Source organism: Balaenoptera physalus (genome assembly GCF_965194825.1).
Source record: "Balaenoptera physalus genome assembly, chromosome: 17".
Classification (NCBI taxonomy): Eukaryota; Metazoa; Chordata; class Mammalia; order Artiodactyla; family Balaenopteridae; genus Balaenoptera; species Balaenoptera physalus.
In genome coordinates this window covers 79,142,647-79,164,014 of record NC_138895.1, presented here as the reverse complement: position 1 = coordinate 79,164,014, position 21,368 = coordinate 79,142,647, and the positions used below count along the sequence as shown (strand labels likewise).

Below are 21,368 nucleotides of genomic sequence, written 5' to 3'. Positions count from 1 at the left end.
TTTCCCAAGGACCTTAACTATGTGTGAACTTACTAAAGGAGAGGGGTTAGCTTGGATCTATAATGAAACAAGAAGTCCACATAAGCAGAATGATAATACCTACATGCTCAACATTCAGAGAGCTATTTCAAAATAATACAAGAGCCTAGTTGGAGGGTTTAAAATGATCTTAAAATATATATAGTGTTCACAGCCATTGTAAATTCTGTTTGACAGATTACTAAAATGTTACTGTGCCTTCTGGTCAGAAAAGATATTCCTTAACCTGCAACATGACAAATGTTTTCATAAAGGAATTATTTTATTTAAGCAATCCAAACCTAACAGAACACCTATTAGATTCAAACCAGAGTTGAGTGCACTAAAATCTGCCCAGACTAGACTGATTCACACAGCTCATGATCTTGCAAATAATCTTCCATAAACAGAAATAAACGGCACAGCAGAATAGAGATGTATATCACTATCTAATAAGAATAAGCTTATCATAAAATACACAAAAATATACCATCCAGGGAGCAAAAAACAGTCAATACTTTAAATATTAAAATGCTTGGAAGTAAACCTCTTTTTATGAAGACAGTGCTAATAGTTGTATGCAAAGTATCCTTAAATATATACACAACGCATAAGATTAAAACATACACACAAGGAAATGACAGTCAAATTCCTCCAGGGAGGAAGAAAGATTGATAAGGAGGGAGGGAGGAAGGAATTACAGCTGACCCTCGAACAAGGAGGGGTGGAGGGCGCTGATCCTCCCCACAGTCCAAACTCAGTATATAACTTATACTTGGCCCTCCGTACCCACAGTTCCTCTGTAGCCACGGCTCCGCACCTGCGGAGAAAACCATTATTTTCTATTTTCAAAAAATCTGCGTAAAAGTGGACCTGCACAGTCCAAACCCATGTTGTTCAACAGTCAACTGTAATTCTACCCATCATGGCTAATTAACAAAAATATAACAATAATACTGGCAGCTGGAATTTATTTACTAACTATTGTCCAGGTATTTAATCCTTGTAACCATGCAGCAGAGTAGATGTAATCTTCATTTTACAGAAAGGAAACAGCTGCTTACAGAATCCAGTGATTCAGCTAAGATCCCAGAGCAGACCCGGATCTAGGATTCCAACCCCAATGTATCTGATTCCTAAAGCCATGCTCCCCTCCAGTTTCTTAGTATCACTGTAGTAAAGGGATCTTGATTTTGAGTGAGAAAAAATTCTTTGGATTATTACTTAGTTTTGGGGGAAACTAACCAAGTTATTACAAGTATCAAAAGAAATGATGTTTATCAAAGTGCTTTGAAAACTATAACACATAATGCAAATACAGTTATTCTTATTTACTTAATACAAAGCCTAAATTGTGATGACTGATTTACATGTATCTCACTGTAGAACGGATTTCAAGAAGAATTTGTGAAAGCAATATGATTCTACAAATTCAAATCCAGGTAACTAAAAAATTCTGAGCACTACTCAGAATTATTATAACAAATTTTATCAAATTATTTTTAAGAGAAAAAAAACGCTTCCAGTGTACTGGCCCCTTTTCATCCCCTTAAATATATGCAGTCATTCACCAAACAAAAGGCATCATGGCAGAAAAAAGAAAAATACAAAGATAAGACATGTTGATCATTCAATGCCCCAGTGAAATGTAAATTTATCATCTAAACAAGGGGAAAGACTCAAAGACCTTCAGAAATGAGGAGGTTACTGGATTTTGGTACTAAAGTCTAACAATTTTCAAAGTAAACTTCTGATTGCAAAGGGTTTTTATAATTTTAAAACCATAAACACCAAGGAATGTAAATCAGAGGTGAGATGTTCCTTAAAATTGGTAGAAGGAATCTAACAAGTTGAACAATTACAATATTCTAGACACTACCCTGGAGGCTTTGCATACACGAAGTCCACACAACTTCTCAGAGTGTTGGGACAGGAATTATCATCCCCTTTTCTCCTATATACCTAATAAGTGGCAGAGCTAAAGTTTGACTGCAGGATTGTCTGACTCTCAAAAGGTTTGCGTCTCCTTCAAAATACTCACAACTGGCTTCTGTGAAATAAAATTCATATTTTATGGCAAGAAAAGAAAACTTTAAACATAAAAATTTTTCTCTGCCCTTTGGCCTCCTCGCTCCCCTCTACTGTGCATTGTGTAACTGCATTATGCATCAACCAAACCTCCCCACTGGCAGAAATACCTGCTCAACCATAAGGAGCAACATTCTAGAATCAACAAGACAACTCCTTAAAAGATAACCTTCCTTCTTAATCTTGTAAGGGGTCACGTTGACCCATGGCTCACTACCTGCTTTGTAAGCTTAGATCTAGATTGTGTAAACTGTCAATAATACATCATTTAAAATACAGCTCTCTGTCTCAAAAACGTATATAACTGTGCTTTGGTTTATATACGTGACCTCTGGAGCCTGAACCGGCAGAACAGTTCCCAGAACTTTCTGAGAGGTTGTTCCTGGGTTATAACCCTCAATTTGACTCAAATAAAATTTCAGATTGACTGATTAATTTTTGTCGACACTTCAAAACAAAACAAAACCTTCTGAGCCAACAGGTAACATAACAGATTAAATTCCACCTCCAATATATGAACAGAATTTTATAGGAATAGTCAGTCAACTGCATTCATTGAATGCCCGCTGTTTACTGAGAAACATAACAGGAGCAACAGAGGAAGACAAAAACATAATAAAAGTACAACAGTGCAAACTAATTTCCAGGATGCTTCTAGGCACAACAAACGATCAGGGCTCAGGGTCCCCCAGCTTTACCAGTCCTAATGGTTCACACTGGCAAATTTCTCTCTTGACTCACTTTCATCTGGTAGTAAGGAAAGTTCTGAAATAAGTATTTATTGAAACTGGTTGCAAAGAAATGTCTCAGCTTCTACTTAAATCACCCAAAAAAGGCAGAAAGATGAACCTAAACAACGGAGAAAGAACAGGCTAGGAGTTCTTGCCAACACAAACTGACCAATCCCTTGGCTATTCCAAAGGATTCAGGATTATTCTTTTTTTTTTTTTAATTTATTTATTTTATTTATTTATTTTTGGCTGCATTGGGTCTTCGTTGCTGCACGCGGGTTTTCTCTAGTTGCGGAGAGCGGGGGCTACTCTTCGTTGCGGTGCGCGGGCCTCTCACTGCGGTGGCTTCTCTTGTTGCGGAGCACGGGCTCTAGGCGCGCGGGCTTCAGTAGTTGTGGCTCGTGGGCTCTAGAGCGCAGGCTCAGTAGTTGTGGCGCACAGGCTTAGTTGCTCCGCGGCATGTGGGATCTTCCTGGGCCAGGGCTCGAACCCGTGTCCCCTGCGTTGGCAGGCGGATTCTTAACTACTGCGCCACCAGGGAAGCCCAGGATTATTCTTAATGTATCCCAATGCATTTGTCAAATGAAGATTCGATAAACCCACAGACTAAATGAAGACAACAATACATCAGGTTAATTTAAGTCAATAATGACTTAAGTCAGTAACTACTGGGAGGAGGAATGGGATTAACTACTAAAGACAAAAAAAGGAAAATCTACTGTTTAGTTTTACCTGCCTAAAGGTTAAACCACATTTCTCACTTTTAATTGCAAACATCATTAAGTATACTGCAAAAGACCAGCTATCTTAAACAATTATCAGGCTCCAGAGGTCACCAATTAGAACCCTGCAAGGATTTGAATTAAAAAAAGGTTTTATGATTAGGTGAAGTAATGATCCAAGAAAGAGATTAGTTCTGTTCAGACTGCACTCATTATAAAACCCATTTCCTTTGTGTGAAGATTCAATGTCTTTCTCATTTATCCCGCTGGCATTATCACACTCTGAGGGAGAAATATGACTGTACTAATGATATTCTATAACAACCATATAATACAAGCATTTTGCTCTCTGTTACTTTAATATCTAATAAGATTACCAATGAATATTTTCTATTGGTTAGATATACAATAATACAAACTCTATGGGTGTGACAGACTGTTCAAAATAAATTCAAAGTAGGATACAATCATGCTTTGGCTCTACATTTTTAGGTCAGTTTCAGAATCATAGCCAGTCCCTATTTATGCAGCAAAGAGTTAGAATAATTGGGGGAAAATAATCCTTAAGACATTAAATCATATTTTTTCATATGATGATTACTTACAGGTTCACCTTTATAAAAATAATTCTAAAAATAAACAGCATGATCAAGGATTGCAACCAGATCCCCAAGAACACTGACTCTGATGCTGTTTAAAAGGCATATTGACGAAATCATGAGAGATATGCTAGAATAATAAACATCACTAAAAAAAATGCAGCTTAATATGAGTACAAAACATACAAGATGCCTAGAATATTATATTTCCCTCACAACTCAATGCTCTTCTAAGCTACCTAAAAACTGCCAAACAAGCATAAAACACTTTTTAAAAACAAAATACAATTACAGCAGAAACATATTTTGTCACTTAGATTTAATCATCATAGAAAGTTAAAACACTGATAAACAATCCAGCTGTACACCCTATTTAATAGTCACAGCCTCTGAGGACAGGATATATCTCTACACAGATACATACAAGTATTGAAAATGAGGACACCTTCCCACATCAATTTAAAGCCAGGATGTGTTATCCGTACTAGGTCACATTTCATATTTTCCTTCTCCTTATGAGTCAGATGCTATCTCTCCACGGTGGACATTCCCACTGGGGGTTTTCTTAAAGGGATTTGTCAAGTTACGTATAGATCTTCACATTCTAGACCAAGCTGTACATTAAAATCATCTAGGGTCTTACAGAAAAATAACTATACTGAGGCCAGTAAACAGCATTCTTCTGTTTTCATTTTGTCCTTCAACCATGAAGTATCTGGTTAAGCAATCATGCACTCTAGTGGGTTCCACTTGTCAAATCTACTGACAACTGGGCCATCTATTTTAAGGCTGAAAATACAGATAACTTTTAACTTCACAGAACTGCACCGCATGGCCTATCCAGGTAAATGCGACACAATCAAAGGATAAATACAGAGCATTACTTTGGCTAAAACTAACAACTAGCATGTTAGGTTAATGTCTGACTGTCCTCTATTCTCTTTTCTTAAACATAGAGGTGGGATAATTTATTGATCTATTCTATGAATGAGTAACAAACTAAGATGAGAACACAGAGACTAATAACATGGACAGGAATCCAGAGATGTGTTCCCCTAGACTTTCAAGCATCTACCAATTTTCACAGCAACAATGGTTACTGGCTCACCAAATGGTCCCCATACATAATCAGATATACAGTACATGTAAAGTATCACTATTTCATCGGGGAAGGGGGATGAGAGGAGGAGAATGATTACAGAAAAAAAAGAAGTCTAAAAGGCTCTATAAGGGAGGAAATAATGGAAAAAAAATTGAAAAGTACTATCTAAAAAAACCAACTGAAATAACTGAAATGCTTATCCTAAAGGATAAATGATTCAAGAGAGAATCATTAACTTATATACAATTATTTCTGCATGTCATACGAAAGAGAGATTAGATTTGGTCGGTTAAGAAGACCAGTGGCATAGAATTAAAACTAAAAGGCAGAGATAGAGAAAGGAGCTACCACTCATTTTAGAGATGAAGATTCTAAAAACAGCATTTTCTGAAGAGGGAACTTGCTATCCTGAAGAGATTTTAAGTTCATCTATAGAGGCCTGACCAGCACAGGCTGGACCCACTTGGCAGGAATGTTCTAGAGAGGATTCAAACGCCTGATGGCAAGCTGAACTTGAAGGTTCCTCTCGACCCTGAGATTTACACACGTCCCTGTCATCTGTCTCACTGACTAGCTCTTATACACATAACACTGTGTTATTAATCACCACATGCCCAGTACCTGGTTCTGCATCATTAATGTAACATGCATTCAAAAAATATTTGTTGAGTGAGTGAGAATGAATAATGATATTCTTCATGGAAAGGCCCAGTAAGACTTGATGAACTTTTAAGAACACCCAAGGTTCGAATTAAGCAAAATGGGAGTCATCTATCTATCTTTCATTTCCATAAGCAAACCATCTATGCCAGTTACTAACCTATCATCTCTCAGCTCCATACACACCATCGGGAAGGCTGGGCAGGGAATCTGCAAGCCCCGTTTCTCCGCTGCCAGGGCTTCCCTATAGCTTCTGCATCTGGGGTGCCGGAGGAGGGGGGCAGGGGTACCATCCCTTCCGTTTTGCTCCAGTTCCTGGCAGCATACAGAACAGGGCTTCCAAATCCTGGCAGTGACTGATTTTCACATTTCCCCCACATTCTCTGCACCTCGTCAGTAAGCCAGGACCCTCTCCTCAGAGGCCCCGAGTCCCAGCCCTCTGAGCTCCCTTTACAAGCTCCTGAGTAACCAGACTCAACGGGCCTTGGTCCCAGCTCCACAGAACACTTCCTCCTATGTGTCTTCTCTTTGCGTCTCCAGCCCTGATGGTGCTTGGCTCGTGGCAGAGCCTGTGTTACTATTTCTGTTACTTCAGTATTCCTCATTTGCTTTTTCAGTCATCTAGCACCTCCCTAACCAATCCTTTATATTAAATCTCCTTTGTTAAAATGCCTGCTGTGATTCCTGTTTACCTGACTAGACGCTGACGGACATACCACCTTGGTAAGTTCCTGGAAGCACAGTGGGAAGTCCCTGGAATCCACAGGCTGCACATCTCAGTACTATGTGCCAGGCGCCACGCTGGGCCCCCATCAGCCACAAACCAGGCAGGCAGTGAAGTGGTGAGGAGGACACAGGGGTCGGGGGGCACAGCCCCAGTTTGACCACAGGAGAGTCTCTGGCAAGTCACTAGCTTCGTTGAGCCCTCCTTTCTTCGTGTGTAAAAATGGGGGGAAACCCAGGTTTATGTGACCTATCCCCAACTCTGGGGGCTGGAAGTCACTAATCTAATGGCATCAGCACCTTCTAATTTGATGCTTCTCGTTCAGTATTACTTGGAAACCCAAATAAACATTTCAGACCAGTGATTCATGAATGGTAAGAAGGCCTTCCTGGGCAGTATCTCTTTCACCTGCTGAGAGCGCTTCCTCGCTTGCTTCCTGGGTCTCAACCACATCTTGGAGAGCTGAGAACAGGGGGTAACTCAACTACTGCGGGAGTGCTGTGCTTGTTATTCCCCACTCCACCTCCAGCATATACCATGATGATCACCATCAGAGTTTGGGAAAACGGCACCTACATAATGACATTAGCATAGACGGTCTCTATTCAGTGTAACCGTAATGAATATCCTGGAGGCTGAATTAGCTGAGCTACATCTCTGATTTCCCTTGTGAAAAGCACAGGAAGACAATGTAATCGGGGACTATGCAACTGCAGGTGATGTTTACCTTGAGAAGCAGACCTATCAGCATCCTAATTTGAGACGCATAGAGTAAATTTCCATGAATATATAACCATTCAACACATTATTCAGAGGGAAAGTGTTTATCATCTTCAAAACATTTGCTATTCCAAGAACTAATTAACTTTACAAACTATTTAAGTCTGGTATTGTGAATACCAGAAGGCAGGAGATGTACATATCATATTGTTAATTATGCCTCTGACAAAGAAACTGTATTACAGGTACTACATACAAATGCTACAACCAGCCAAGTCCTTTAAATTCCATGATCTCAAGCTTGGGAACAAATGAAGCCAAAACATGAGCATAAAATGAATGTAAAATTAAGCTGCTTAGAGGAAAGTTCAAAAATAGCCCTAAGTGAATGCTTAATCGAGTTATTCTGTCACCTGTTTTTGCTCACGGCACTCCCAGAGCAGCCCATTAACCCACAGCCTGCAGACAAGCACGACTGTCTAGCTTTTGACACCTGCATTGAGAGTGTATAAATTAATAATAATATGGAAAGAAGAGCTTAATTTAGTGAGACTTGAAGTAATAAAAACATGGGTTCAAATCACAGACCAGCACTTACTTACACTATGACACTGGGAAAAAATAAGCGAGTCAGCGGGCTCTCAGGCCCCTGGACTATCAATTAGGGATACTGAGACCTACGTCTGGAGTTGCGGGGATTAATGATACACCTCAAGGGCCCTGCCTCGACGCCACACACAACAAATTCTCGCCTCCTGCACACTCCAGATTTCTGTATATTAATTCAAGCACAGGCATATATGAAGAGACGGCTAATACAAATTTAATGAAAATTTAACTATTAATATAATTAAAGCAAAGATCGCCAGAAGAAATCACAGTCACAGTCATCCAGATCCTCTTGTCATGAGAAATCTGGTCAGTCGTGGTCGTGCCCCCCCTGGGCAGGGTCTGGGCACCAACGGTCAAATCAGGAGCTCTCTGAACATGAGGTCGGAGGGCCTTAACTCCTCTGTCCTAACTCACTCCTTGCTTAGGATTCACTTGGGTGAGTTGCTTATCCTCTCTCTGAAACTCAGTTTCACTGCCTGTCAAATGAGGACTCCCTATTACCTCACATAGATGAGGTGGAAATTGAGACCACGGGGGAAAAACCATTCACAACCGGAAAGAGCTACGCAAATATCAGTGGGACCACAGCAAGGGCCCCGAGGTGAGTTCTGTGTGGGAGGGAGGGTCCCTCTAAGTGGGATAAGAAAGCAAGCTGCAGGGCCATTGGTCCTTACAGGGAAGCTTTCCAACTGCAGTTAACAGAGGGCTGGCAGGTTAGACCTTCTCTTTGCCCTTCAGGGCTCGGCCGGCTCAGGGCTCTGTAGGAAAAGAAGATCTGCTCCCTCCGCAGAGCAGTGAGGGCGGTGTGCTGGGTAAAGGACACTTTCTCTGCAACAGCTCACAGAACCGTGCAATTGCACAAGGTGTGCAGAAAACTGTGCTTCTGGGATGACTCTGACACAGGACGCCGGTCAGCCATGTGACTCCCGGGCTAGGAGCACGGCACACAGTCATTCCACGTGTGCGCAGGGGCCACTCAGACGGGAGTCAGAGCCACCTGCACCAGCGCCATCCTGGGGAACCTCTGTGAGGGTGGAAACGGCACCCGTGCAGCCCGACAGCGGTCTCTGCCACGCGTGGCTGCCGAGCACCCGAGGTGCAGCCTGTGTGGCTGGAGAACTGAACGTTTACTTTTGTTTCATTTTAATGAGTGAATGAATTAAAATTTAAATGTAAATAGCCCCAAGTGGCTAGAAGCCACCACAGCACAGATCTAGAATCCAGCTAAGCACTAGAAAGGACGTGAAAAGGCCTGTGACAGCAGAAAGAGGTGCCACGAAGTTCGGACACTTCTTGGTCATTCAACAACCAGCCCCTGAGTGCGGACAACGTGCCAACCACGCTCCCTAGCGAACACCTGCCGGCCGTGAGCAGCAGCTGGTAGAGCACGCACGGACTCGAGCCAGGCCACCCGGGCTCAGGAAACGCTGGGTACGCTACTGTGTACTACAGTGACACTGGCCCCACTCTCAAGAAACACATACTCTAGGAAAGACTACACATGGCTACTCACAACGTGAAGTTTACATTTTAAGTACAAATGAAGTATTACAAAATTTAAAGGACACAGTAAACACTTCCAGGTCAGCAGATCAAGGGGAACTTCCGGACAGGCGGTACCTCAGCTGGGCCTGAATGAACGGGCCTGGCTCCGTGCAGGGGAGTCCTACGCAGGGGAGCACACGGGCCACCCCGTGCACACAGGCCATGGTGACGTCTGCAAAGCCACCAAGCAGCAGAGTGCGACAACCCCACACAGTGCAAAGGCGGAAGCATCTGGTGACGCGGCTGAGAAGGTGGGGAGACTGCAGACAGACTCTCAGTGCTCTGCTGAGTGAGCAGCTCTTTCTTTCAGGGCTGGAGCCTCAGGAGGCACTGACACGGGGCAGGAGCAGGAAGACATTCACGGTTCAGAAGAAGAGAAGCGGCATCGTACGGCAGCACCCCACGGCTACTGTGTTGGAACTGGTGCTTTAGTGTCCGCAGCTGTTTGCGCTAAGGTTAAGCTACTTTCACAAACAAAGATGTCACATAAAAGCTGCACAGGAATGAAAAAATGTGATAAAGAAAAGGTGGGTCTTGAGACCCTCTACAGGCCCTTGTAACTACCTACATCAGAAGAGTGAAGCAAATGTTCAAACTCCAATAATTCATGCAAAAAGTGCAAGATGTGCTGGTATGAATTTCAGTGAAAAAACTCACACATTATACATTAAATCTGAGGCCATGAGCTGAACACCGAAAAAAGTGAGAATTATTACACAATAGCACCCGCAATGCCTTCTTGTAAATACAAAGTCATTTTACTCTGAGACTAAAAAATAAGATATTAAAGAAAATTCTGTTATATAACATCTCTGAAAGAACAACCAAAAAATCCCTACACTACAACTTTTCTACAAGACAGGAAGAAAAGGAGTGATAAGCTACATGTTTGGTAAACATGATAAGCTATAACTAACTGGTAAAACAGATATAAATCTTACTGAAGGATGGGTAAAAATGTGTGACTTCATTTTTCTTTTCCTCTAATCTACTTCTAGCTTAAATCTGTTGAATTCGTGCCTATTTCCTTCAAACACATTCAGATCTCCTAAACATTCTTTGATACCTTTTAAGTTTCTTGCTCAATTGCTACACCTGATTCTTCCAGAAATGATTTTTACAAGTCGTAGAAATAATATGTTAAAAGAAAAAAACTTTGCCTGAAACAAGAACCAACAATGACAAGAATCATGACTGATATTCTACCTGGACTTTCAAAAGTCTGAATGCCAAGGCATCACACCTTTATGTATGCTCATAAGTCACCAACCGAATGTGTTCAAAGACCCTAAATTCTAAGAAAGAAAATATTACAAAAAAAGAAAAAAAGGGCTCAGAATTAAGCCAGTGTTGTTTTTGTTTTTGTTTGTTTTATAAATTAAATGTCTGCACTTATTGACAGCCTCCTGAAAAGCAGACAAACATATTTTTGGCACTTTTAAATATACTGTCTTAATCTTTGAGGGAGGTAGAAAAACAAAGCAGGGTACTTTCTTGTCTATGGAGCTAGTAAGTGAAAGTAATAGGTATTGCACCCACATGTGATAAAAGTGTGATACACTTAATATAAGCTTCCACTAACTCCTGGATAATCATTTTACTCATCCTTCCAAAGCATTCACCCCATGCTACCTTGCAACATTTACCATAATTGTTTACATCTGTCTTAATCATGGCCAAATTTCAGTACTCGGGATAGTGTCTTGCACATGGCAAGTATTAAATGAATAAATAAATATACAGGAGTCTTAACTGTAAGATATGAGTTCCCTGTTGGTTTTTGCCATGAACTATTAAGTGACCCTGACCAAATGACAAGTTCTCTGAATTTTACTCCATTTCTTCTAGTAAATATTTTCCGAGCTCTCTCTCTCTTCCCACGCCAGCCCAGCCCAGGCCTACAATGGGTAACTAACTGCCTTCTGAGATGAGGATGGGGTGGACTTCTGCTTCCTTTACAGACAACTCCTCTTCTGAGTGGCCTTTCTCCCTGCCCATTTCAAAACCTACCTCTAATCTTCCATCAACCCTATGAACTCCTCAAATCCTCTGACAAATTCAAGTTTTTGTTGGTCAGCCAGGGTCAGTTTCCATTCTTTGAAAACAAAGGACCCTGAGTGACACAGTGGGGAAATACAGTCTCCTCCACACTGTAAAGGGCTCCAATATTACTCCTTTTCAACTAACCCATTTAAAAAAAAAAAAAAAAAAAAGTCTATAGCCAAACTACTACCAGATCCTGCCTTATAATACCTCACAATCAACTACATTTCTTCCCGACTGCCATTGTTCTACTTCTGACTTAACTTTCATCTCTTCTTGAAATCCCTTTGTTCATGTTTCTGAGGCTAAGTCTCACCTTCCTTGGCTGCAGTGATTTTTTAGGATCAATGATATAGTAATAAAAGAGATATAGTATCATTAAGTATGAGAATACGATTTTCTATTAAAAAATCCTGAAAGTCATTGTAGCCATTAAATAACAGTCTTAATTCTAACACAGAACTAACAAAGGTAAACTTTAAGTGTAACAATTCTTTTTCATTTTAACTTTGTGGCAGCATAAAGGGGATAAGAACTCTAGCATGAGCTCTATTTACAATAGCCAGGACATGGAAGCAACCTAAGTGTCCATCGACAGATGAATGGATAAAGAAGTTGTGGCACATATATACAATGGAATATTACTCAGACATAAAAAGAAACAAAATTGAGTTATTTGTAGTGAGATGGATGGACCTAGAGTCTGTCATACAGAGTGAAGTAAGTCAGAAAGAGAAAAATACCGTATGCTAACACATATATATGGAATCTACAAAAAAAAAAAAAAAGGTTCTGAAGAACCTAGGGGCAGGACACGAATAAAGAAGCAGACATAGAGAATGGACTTGAGGACACAGGGAGGGGGAAGGGTAAGCTGGGACGAAGTGAGAGAGTGGCATGGACTTATATATACTACCAAATGTAAAACACATAGCTAGCGGGAAGCAGCCGCATAGCACAGGGAGATCAGCTTGGTGCTTTGTGACCACCTAGAGGGGTGGGATAGGGTTAGGGTGGGAGGGAGATGCAAGAGGGAGGAGATATGGGGATATACGTATACGTACAGCTATTCACTTTGTTATACAGCAGAAACTAACACACCATTGTAAAGCAATTATACTCCAATAAAGATGTTAAAAAAAAAAAAAAAGAAAAAGAACTCTAGCATGGGAGGAGAACAAGATAAAAGGAAACTATTTAAAAAATATTTTTTCCTTGCCACCTAATATAAAAAGTCTCTTTGATCAAATAAAATCCAGAGTAAATCTCCCTCTCCAGGCAAGGTTAAAAACTCAGGAAGAGAAAGTAAGTAAGATAAATGAGTTTAAGGCACTCTGATGTGTCTCTGGAATAAAAATTAATACTTTTTAAAAACTAAGATGTATAGACACTATGCCATAACAAAAATATGACCTGCTGGCCATATCCTGTATCCAAAATTTTGTACCTTCAAAAACAGGAAATTATAATGAAAGACAAAGTTAGAGATAAGAACAGCAATTTCCTTTTTGTATAGATAAACACATATACAAATAGCCAAGAATTCAGGAATTTTAATAGCAAGAAAGTGGATCAGTACAAAAATTGACTTAACAATAAGCGTTAAGTGGACTTGAATTATATCTCCAGCACAGAAAACTGCATGACTGTGGTCAAATTACTTAATCTCTCACACTCTGTCTTTTAATTGGCAAAACGTAGATAATGATGTCTAATATGCACACTGTGGTACACAAGTAAAACAGAAAACAAATGTAAACAATGCCCGACAAGCAGTAGATACTTATGTTACCTATTTATATTGCTATTATATTTCATTTACGCACATCTAAGGTGACACCCCTCCCCCCCCAAAAAAGACACTGTAAATATCTACCCTTCCCAAACACAAAGCTCTTTGCCATCTTCCAACTCTTTCTTCCAGCACAGTCAGGTGCCCACCTGCTAGAATAGGCACCAAAACTGACCTGTGGGTTGTAGGGTAAGAGAAATAGGAAAAGCAAGTCAATTCTAAGAGTAAAGCACAATGAACAGAACCACTCTGAAACAGAACTACCCCAAGTTTATGATAATGAGGATTCTTTCAAATACCCAGGCCCCTCCAGCACAGAGGGAAACAGGTGCGCCGGAGCCCCCGCTGTGATGGCACTCCCAGTAAGGTGTCTTCTCCCAGCTCCAGACCCTGCACCTGGGGACAGGTTAATAATGTCTTTCTTACCTCTTCCATACCCTCTACACCTCAGAGTAAATGCTCAATATAGTTTAGAGGACTAAATGAAGAAATGATTAACACATGTGTACTTATAGTCAAAACAAACAACAGAGGAAGAAAACAAGTATAATCTTTACCTACTCCCTCAAAATCATTTCCATTCACCTATGTATGGAATGCCTGTTGCATGCCAGGGGCTCTGCTGGCTGCAGAGTTCTTCCAGAAACAAGACAGAGATTCGGTGATCCCGAAACTTAAGGCAGAGCAGGGAAGGCAGGCATCAGGGAGACAATTACAGCAAAGGCGATGAGTGTTCTGGCTGGGGGTCCACAGGCTGTGAAAGACAAGCCCAAAAGCTCAATCGAGACCACTGCAGGGTCAGCGATGGACAGGCAAGTTAAGACTTGCTGAGAGGTTTTCAGCACAAGAATTATATGCTCAGGTCTGGCTGTTAGGAGATCACTCTGGCCGCCCTAGAGAGGAGGGTCTGCTGGGGAGGAACAACTCAGTAGGGCGGATGAACCACTTAGGAGAAGGCTGCTGAGACATTTCTTAATGACCAAAAGCTCTCTTTATCATCCCCCCAAAACTCCCAAAGAAAGTGTGTTTTACGTCCTACGGCTTCAGTGCCGCAGAGCAATACAATATGGCTAGAACACAACCAGGTTTTTTTCATCTTTGAGTTTGTGAACATCTTGAAGCCCATTCATTCCCTTCATAGAGACATGAAATATCCTTAAATGAACACATTAGCCTAAGAATCAAACCACAAACCACAGCGCAGCATAAAGAAAAGGTACACAGTTTCACCGTGCCATGGTGATTCAGTGGATTTACCATCACATGTAAATCATCTGACAATGACCTGATTACTAACAAATAATATATTTTTGAGAAGTTGGATAGGATAGTACAAAATGAATGGCCAATTTCTACACTCATGACCTCAGGTAAGTTAGTTATTCACTTGGTTACAACTTTACTCACTTCTAAAAATAGAGAAAATACTACCTACTTTTCATGATTATTGAAAAAAATAAGTTCAGTGTATAAAGGAATACCTACTATTTGGGGGAAAAAACAACTACTAAGCACAGTATCTGACACACAGCAGATGTTAATAAATGACTGTTGCTTTCATATGCATTTCCATTAAAACATCATCAGTTTCTTCCGACGGGTCACTTCATCTGTATAGACTTGGCCTAATAAACTTACAGGACGCGTGCCTTTCATTCCCTCTCCCAGCCCAAGAAAGGAGCTTTCACATATGCTGCTTCCTATTAGTAACAGACCACAAGATGCTTACACTGAAGGTAATAAGGTTGAATTCATGCAGAAAGCAAATATTTACATACCTTGAAAGCCTTCAAAACAGCCATTAAAACACAGCAATAAAGACGAGGAAAAGGCATGCAGAAGGGTTGCTGCTAAGGTCTTGAGAAATACTGTCCTCTCCAAAATACCCTTATAAATCTACCATTAGGACATAGAGAACACTTCTGCCATATCCACTGGTGACAGTACAACTGATTTTCGGAAGCCCCCAAAGGGCACTCAGAGCTAAGTATGGGAGTGAAGTAGGAAAATCCTAACTGGACCACGCTGCTGTGCTCTAGAGAGCAGCATGCCCTGTAAAATACTGAAACCTTGTTTGTGCTCACCCCAGTTCAAATAACGCAGATGACGGCGATATCTCTGCTACTCCCCCCATGGAGAGATGGGGGTCTAATTCATTCCTCTTCAATCTGGGCTCACCTCAGTGACTTAGTCAACCAACGGAATGCAGCAGAAGTGGCAGCCCCGGACCTCCAAGTCTAGTCATAAGAAGCACTGCAGGTCCTGCCCAGCCTCTTGCAGCACTCACACTCCCTCTGGCAACCCCGTCCGGAGCTCTAAGAAGCCCAGGCCATGCATGGCGAGGCTATAAGTAGGCTAGATGGCTGACAACTCGGGCTAAGCTCTCAGCTGAGGTCCCAGCCACCAACAGCTGGCGTCGCCTGCCAGCTGCGGGAGGGAAGCACCTGGACGTCCGGCCTTCAGATGACTGCAGCCTGGCCACTCTACCTGCCACGACATGAGACGCTCCACGGGAGAGCTGTTCAGCCGAATCCCGTCACTCACACAACTGTGTGAGTCACAACACACTGTTCTAAACCACTTTAAGTTTGGGGTGGCTCATGACACGGCCCTAGATAACACATACATTTATCAGGGTGTGCGGATGTAAAGCTGAGGAATATTACCCCGGCAGTCCCTGGCTGCAATATGAACTAGCCTCCTCCAAGTTCAACATGGCAGACATTTACTTTTTTTTAAACCCTGGTACTAGTTTTAAAAAATGCTTCTGGGCTTCCCTGGTGGCACAGTGGTTGAGAATCTGCCTGCTAATGCAGGGGACATGGGTTCGAGCCCTGGTCTGGGAAGATCCCATATGCCACGGAACAGCTGGGCCCGTGAGCCACACCTACTGAGCCTGCGTGTCTGGAGCCTGTGCTCCGCAACAAGAGAGGCCGCGATAGTGAGAGGCCCGCGCACTGTGATGAAGAGTGGCCCCCCACTTGCAGCAACTGGAGGAAGCCCTCGCACAGAAACGAAGACCCAACACAGCCATAAATAAATAAATAAATAAATAAATAAATAATTAAAGGTGCTAATAATTAAAAAAAAAAATGCTTCTGAAGAGTTTCCTTCAATTCCTTGATCTATCTTCTTGATGAGTTTTTTTTCTTTTTCAGTTTGACCTTTCCATTTCCCTGCAGTTTTCCTCCAATTCCTGCTAATAGAGATCAGTGGTTAAACGCGCCCCTCAGCTGGAGGTCGCCAGCTCTGTCCCCAACCTGGCCCTTAGCTTATCTGCAGAGTCTACTTTTATTTCCCTAGGAAGGAACACAATTCTCCATAGCATATATTCACATTTCAAAAGGAATGTTTACTTGCTTAAACTATACATTCTAAAATATTAAAAATACCACACATCTGCACTTAAAACACAAGTAACTACTTCTACACCACAGTGACTCATTCCTCAAATTCTCTAATCACCTCCCTAGAGGCAAAAATAGGCTTTTCGCACATGGCCCTTCTCCCCATCACTCACACGTTCAGTTGCCCATGCATCCTGCTACAGTGACTGCCCAGGTGCCAGGACTGTGCTCCAGCCAGGGAAACAGAGCTTAATGAAACAGCCCCTCACCTTAAGGAATTCAACCCTGGTAAAACAAACAGACTTGTAAAGGCAAAGTCATGTTATAACATAAGGGAAAATACGGAATCACAAAGGACCCACCAACACCATAAAGAAAAGGGAGTATAACTGCTGTTTATCGGCACAAATTCAGCAAGGAGACAATACCGCCTTTCTGACTGGTATCATGTACTAATCCTAAAGAGCTGGTATCAGTGAAATTACAAACATAAAACTATAGAGAAAAAAAAAATCAATAAAACCAAAAGCTAGTTCTTTGAAAAGCTCAATAAAATTGATAAGCCCCTAGCCAAACTGACCAAGAAAAAGAGTGAAGATATAACTACTAACATCAGGAATAAGAGTGACATCACCACAGATCCTACAATTATTACCCAACAGTTTTATATTAATAAATTTGATATTTCAGATGAAATGGACAATTTCCTTAAAAGACACAAACTACCAAAGATCACTCAAGAAGAAAAAGACAACACGAATAAGCCTCTATCTATTAAAGAAACTGAATTCGCAGCTTACAAACTTTTCTCTAAGAAAACCCCAGGCCCAAATGGCTTCACTGGTGAATTTGATCAAACACATAAGGCATAAATAATACCACCAATTCTAAAAAAAACTCTTCTAGAATAGAGAGAAGAGGTGAACACTTCCAAAATCATTTCATTAGCCTAATATAAAAACGAGACAAAGATTTTAGAAGAAAACTATATCTCAATATCCCTCCTGAACAAGGATGAAACAGTCCTTAACAAAATATTAACAAATTGAATTTAGCAACATCTAAACAAGAGCAGACAAGATCACCAAGTAAGGGTCGTCCCAAGAAGGTAAGCTGGCTTAACATCTGAAAGTAATTCAATGTTATTCACTACAGTAACAGACTACAAAAGAAAAACCTTATGATCAATCATCTGAATAAACGTAGAAAAGGCATTTAAAAGTATTAAACCTTCATTATGATAAAAACTCTCAGCAAATAAGAATAAAATGAAACTTTATCAATCTGATAAAGAACATCTATGAAAAATCTACAGATAACATTACAAGTAATGGTGAAAGACTGTATCATTTCCCCCCCATAACCAGGAACATCTACTCACTGACATGGATGGACAGAGCCAGCACAATAAGAGAAGAAAAAGAAATTAAAATAATTCAGATTGGAAAAGGAAAAGTACCTTTATTTAAAGAAAGAATAATCTAGAAAATCCCAAGGAATCTACAACAAAGCCACCAGAAGTAACAAGTGAATTTAGCAAAACTGCTGGATATAAGTACTACACAACAATCAACTGTATTTCTAAGAGCACACGCATTATAAAAAAAAAAAAAGAAACTTCAAAAATTAACATTTCAACAGCATCAAAAAATATGAAATACTGAGGGATAAAGTGAACAAAATATGAGTAAAACCTATACATTAAAAACTACAAAACATTGCTGGTAGAAATTTTTAAAGATCTGAATAAATTAAGACAGAATCACGTCCATGGATCAGAAGACTCAATATTGTTAAGATGTCAATTCTCCCAATACTGATTTTTAAATTTAATGTAATTTCCTGTCAAAGACCAGTAAACTTTCTTGTAGAAACTGATAAAAGCTCATTTTAAAATGTATATGCATGTTCAAAGGACCTTGCATATAAGGTCCTTATAAGTATAGGGAAGAAAATTCTGAAAAAGAACAAGTTGAAGGACTCATTTGATTTCAGCAACTTAGTATGAAGCTCCAGTAATTAATACAGTGTGGTGTTGGCTCAAGGAAAGACATACAGAACAAAAGAACAGCGTCCTACATACACGCTAGGTAAGCCACACATATGGTTAATTGATTTTTGAAAAAGATTCAAAGACAATTCAGTAGAGAAAGGATAGTCATTTCGACAAGCTGTGCTAGAACAATTACATATACATATGCAAACAAATTAATCTCAAGCTCTACCATATACAAGAAATAACTTGAAATGGAACACAGACCTGAATATTCCCTTTTTGCTTCCTGTTTTCTTTGATGCTTAACTCTTTCTCCATACATAGAGCTTTCTCTAACTGGATTAGTTCAACAGATACACAAGTATTTTAATTGCTGTCAGAAAGTAAATGAAAAATTCATTTTGCTTTAAGATACAGAAAGTTCAGGTGAAAAAATATAAAATGGAGCAAAGTACTACAACCCACAAGTGTAGTGCTAATAATCCCATATATCTGTTCAGCCTAATCTACTACTCAAAGTGTTCCTGTATCCATTACATCGTATGACTGCATCATAGAAACCCCTGCCTTTTGGCAAATGGTTATCAGCATTTCATTTGCTACTTCCAGTCTTGAGGCTTATTTATCTGGTTACCAATCTATACGCTTGTCAAATAATCATGAATTGGTGATTGTGGGTAGGGAAAGTATACAGTAGGTACTAAAACATATCCTTAAAAAATTAGTGATTTTTCCTGTTATCAAAATTCTCAAATGTGCAAAAGAATTTCAAGAACAGTCTACTTTATTACATTAGAATAGCAGTTTACAGAATAAACAGTTACTAAATAGACAACCATAACAACATCAAACAACGTGTTAATTAATAGCTACTGGTCAAGAAACAATTTATTCATGGAACAAAGTTTTCTACATTTCCCTGCAAAAGTACAAAGCATTATTGCAGATGTGAACCATGATCTCACAAACCCAAGAGTTTTCCAGCGTTTCAGTCTCAGGAGCCCTTCCGACTTAAGACTCATACAAAATTTTAAGAACCCCAGAGAACTTTTTGTTTATGTGTTATAATCTATCAGTATTTACCATATTCTAAATTAAAACTGAGAAATTTAAAAACATTAATTTAAAAATAATTATTTAGTTCTAAAATGTCGTTCAAAATAAGTGTGTGTACCAAGTGGCATATAACATATGCTAAATAAATATCGGATACATAGAGTCAAATGCTAATCTCCATCTGTTTTCAATGCTATTATTGTCATTGCCTGTTTTAACGATCTGTATTTAAACCTAAAGGTGTTCAGCAAAGAAGTGGTTTTTTTAAAAATCCAATTTGGGCTTCCCTGGTGGCGCAGTGGTTGAGAATCTGCCTGCCAATGCAGGGGACACGGGTTCGAGCCCTGGTCTGGGAAGATCCCACATGCCGCGGAGCAACTGGGCCCATGAGCCACAACTACTGAGCCTGCGCGTCTGGAACCTGTGCTCCGCAACGAGAGGCCGCGACAGCGAGAGGCCCGCGCACCGCGATGAGAAGAGTGGCCCCCGCTCGTCGCAACTAGAGAAAGCCCTCGCACAGAAACGAAGACCCAACACAGCCAAAAATAAATAAATTAATTAAAAAAAAAATCCAATTAAAAAAAATAAAGAACAATTCTCCATCATTCACTAGTACTAACGTTGGCAGACAGTGAAGTCCAGAATTTCAAGCTCCGGTGACACTGCCTTCTCTAAACAACATACCCTCGGTCTGCTCCTTGGCTTTCCTCTTAACACCTGACTACACAAGGCATTGTATTAGTCACTCACTTTCATATTATTAATCTTTTCAAACCTAATTATATAAAAGATGTTGACTCCCACACCTGTGTTTTAATAACCCTAATTATAACAATGATGGCAGTAACGATAATACTCTGGCTTTGTGTTGCAGCTTACAAACTAAAAAGCCTTCCAGATTTTTCCAGTTTATCTTAACCTACAGCTCTATGGGGTGAGAAAGCTAGACACCACTATCTCCACTTTAAAGATGAGGAAGCAGAGCAGGGCAGGGAAGTCATTTGTCTGCAGTCACAGGGCTCCAAGAAGGGCACTACACCATCAGACATCCATGTAGGTGTGCAGCGAAGAAGGGCAGGCCTTTTCCTCCAGGTAACACCTCTTGAACCAGAACACCGCACTTAACAAAGAGTAGTCAATTTTCTATGGTAAAAAGACAAACCCAAATTGTAGACAACATATGTCAAAAGTAAGTGACGCTGGGTAGACGTGTCCTTTTTCAGAGATGGAGGGGTCATCAAAACAGTCACTGGCCTTGGATTATAAGGCACTTTCCCTCCACGTATAGATACAGATCCATGGCTTCTCTTTTCCAAGTAAGAACCCCAATCTTCCCCAGACACAGGGGCCCTTCTGATGCATCTGGAGGGATCAGGACTACGGTAAGTGCTCTGTAACTAGGAAATGCTGAAGTGTTTCTATATCTGTAACACAAACGTCATTTATTCCACAAACATTTGAAGCCCACTCTGTGCTAGGAAATCAACAGTGAGCAGAAAGAGACACATCACTGCCCTGCTGGACCTTAAATGTTAATGTTAAATATATTAACCACCACTGACAAGTGATGTCAAGTGATAAATACACTCAGACATTATATAAAAATATTTAAA

General features: G+C 40.4%; 1 protein-coding gene and 1 long non-coding RNA gene across 5 annotated transcripts in view; one reads left to right on the top strand and one right to left on the bottom strand.

Moving 5' to 3' along the window:
• The window catches only part of KHDRBS3 (KH RNA binding domain containing, signal transduction associated 3), a 166,715-nt gene that overhangs the window by 119,798 nt on the left and 25,549 nt on the right, over positions 1-21,368 (bottom strand). The window lies entirely within an intron of this gene.
• Positions 9,037-21,368, top strand: part of LOC309646986 — a 383,043-nt gene continuing 370,711 nt past the window's right edge. The window contains exon 1 of the long non-coding RNA XR_014255713.1: positions 9,037-20,195. This is a non-coding gene — a long non-coding RNA (uncharacterized lncRNA). The remainder of the gene's footprint in view (positions 20,196-21,368) is intronic.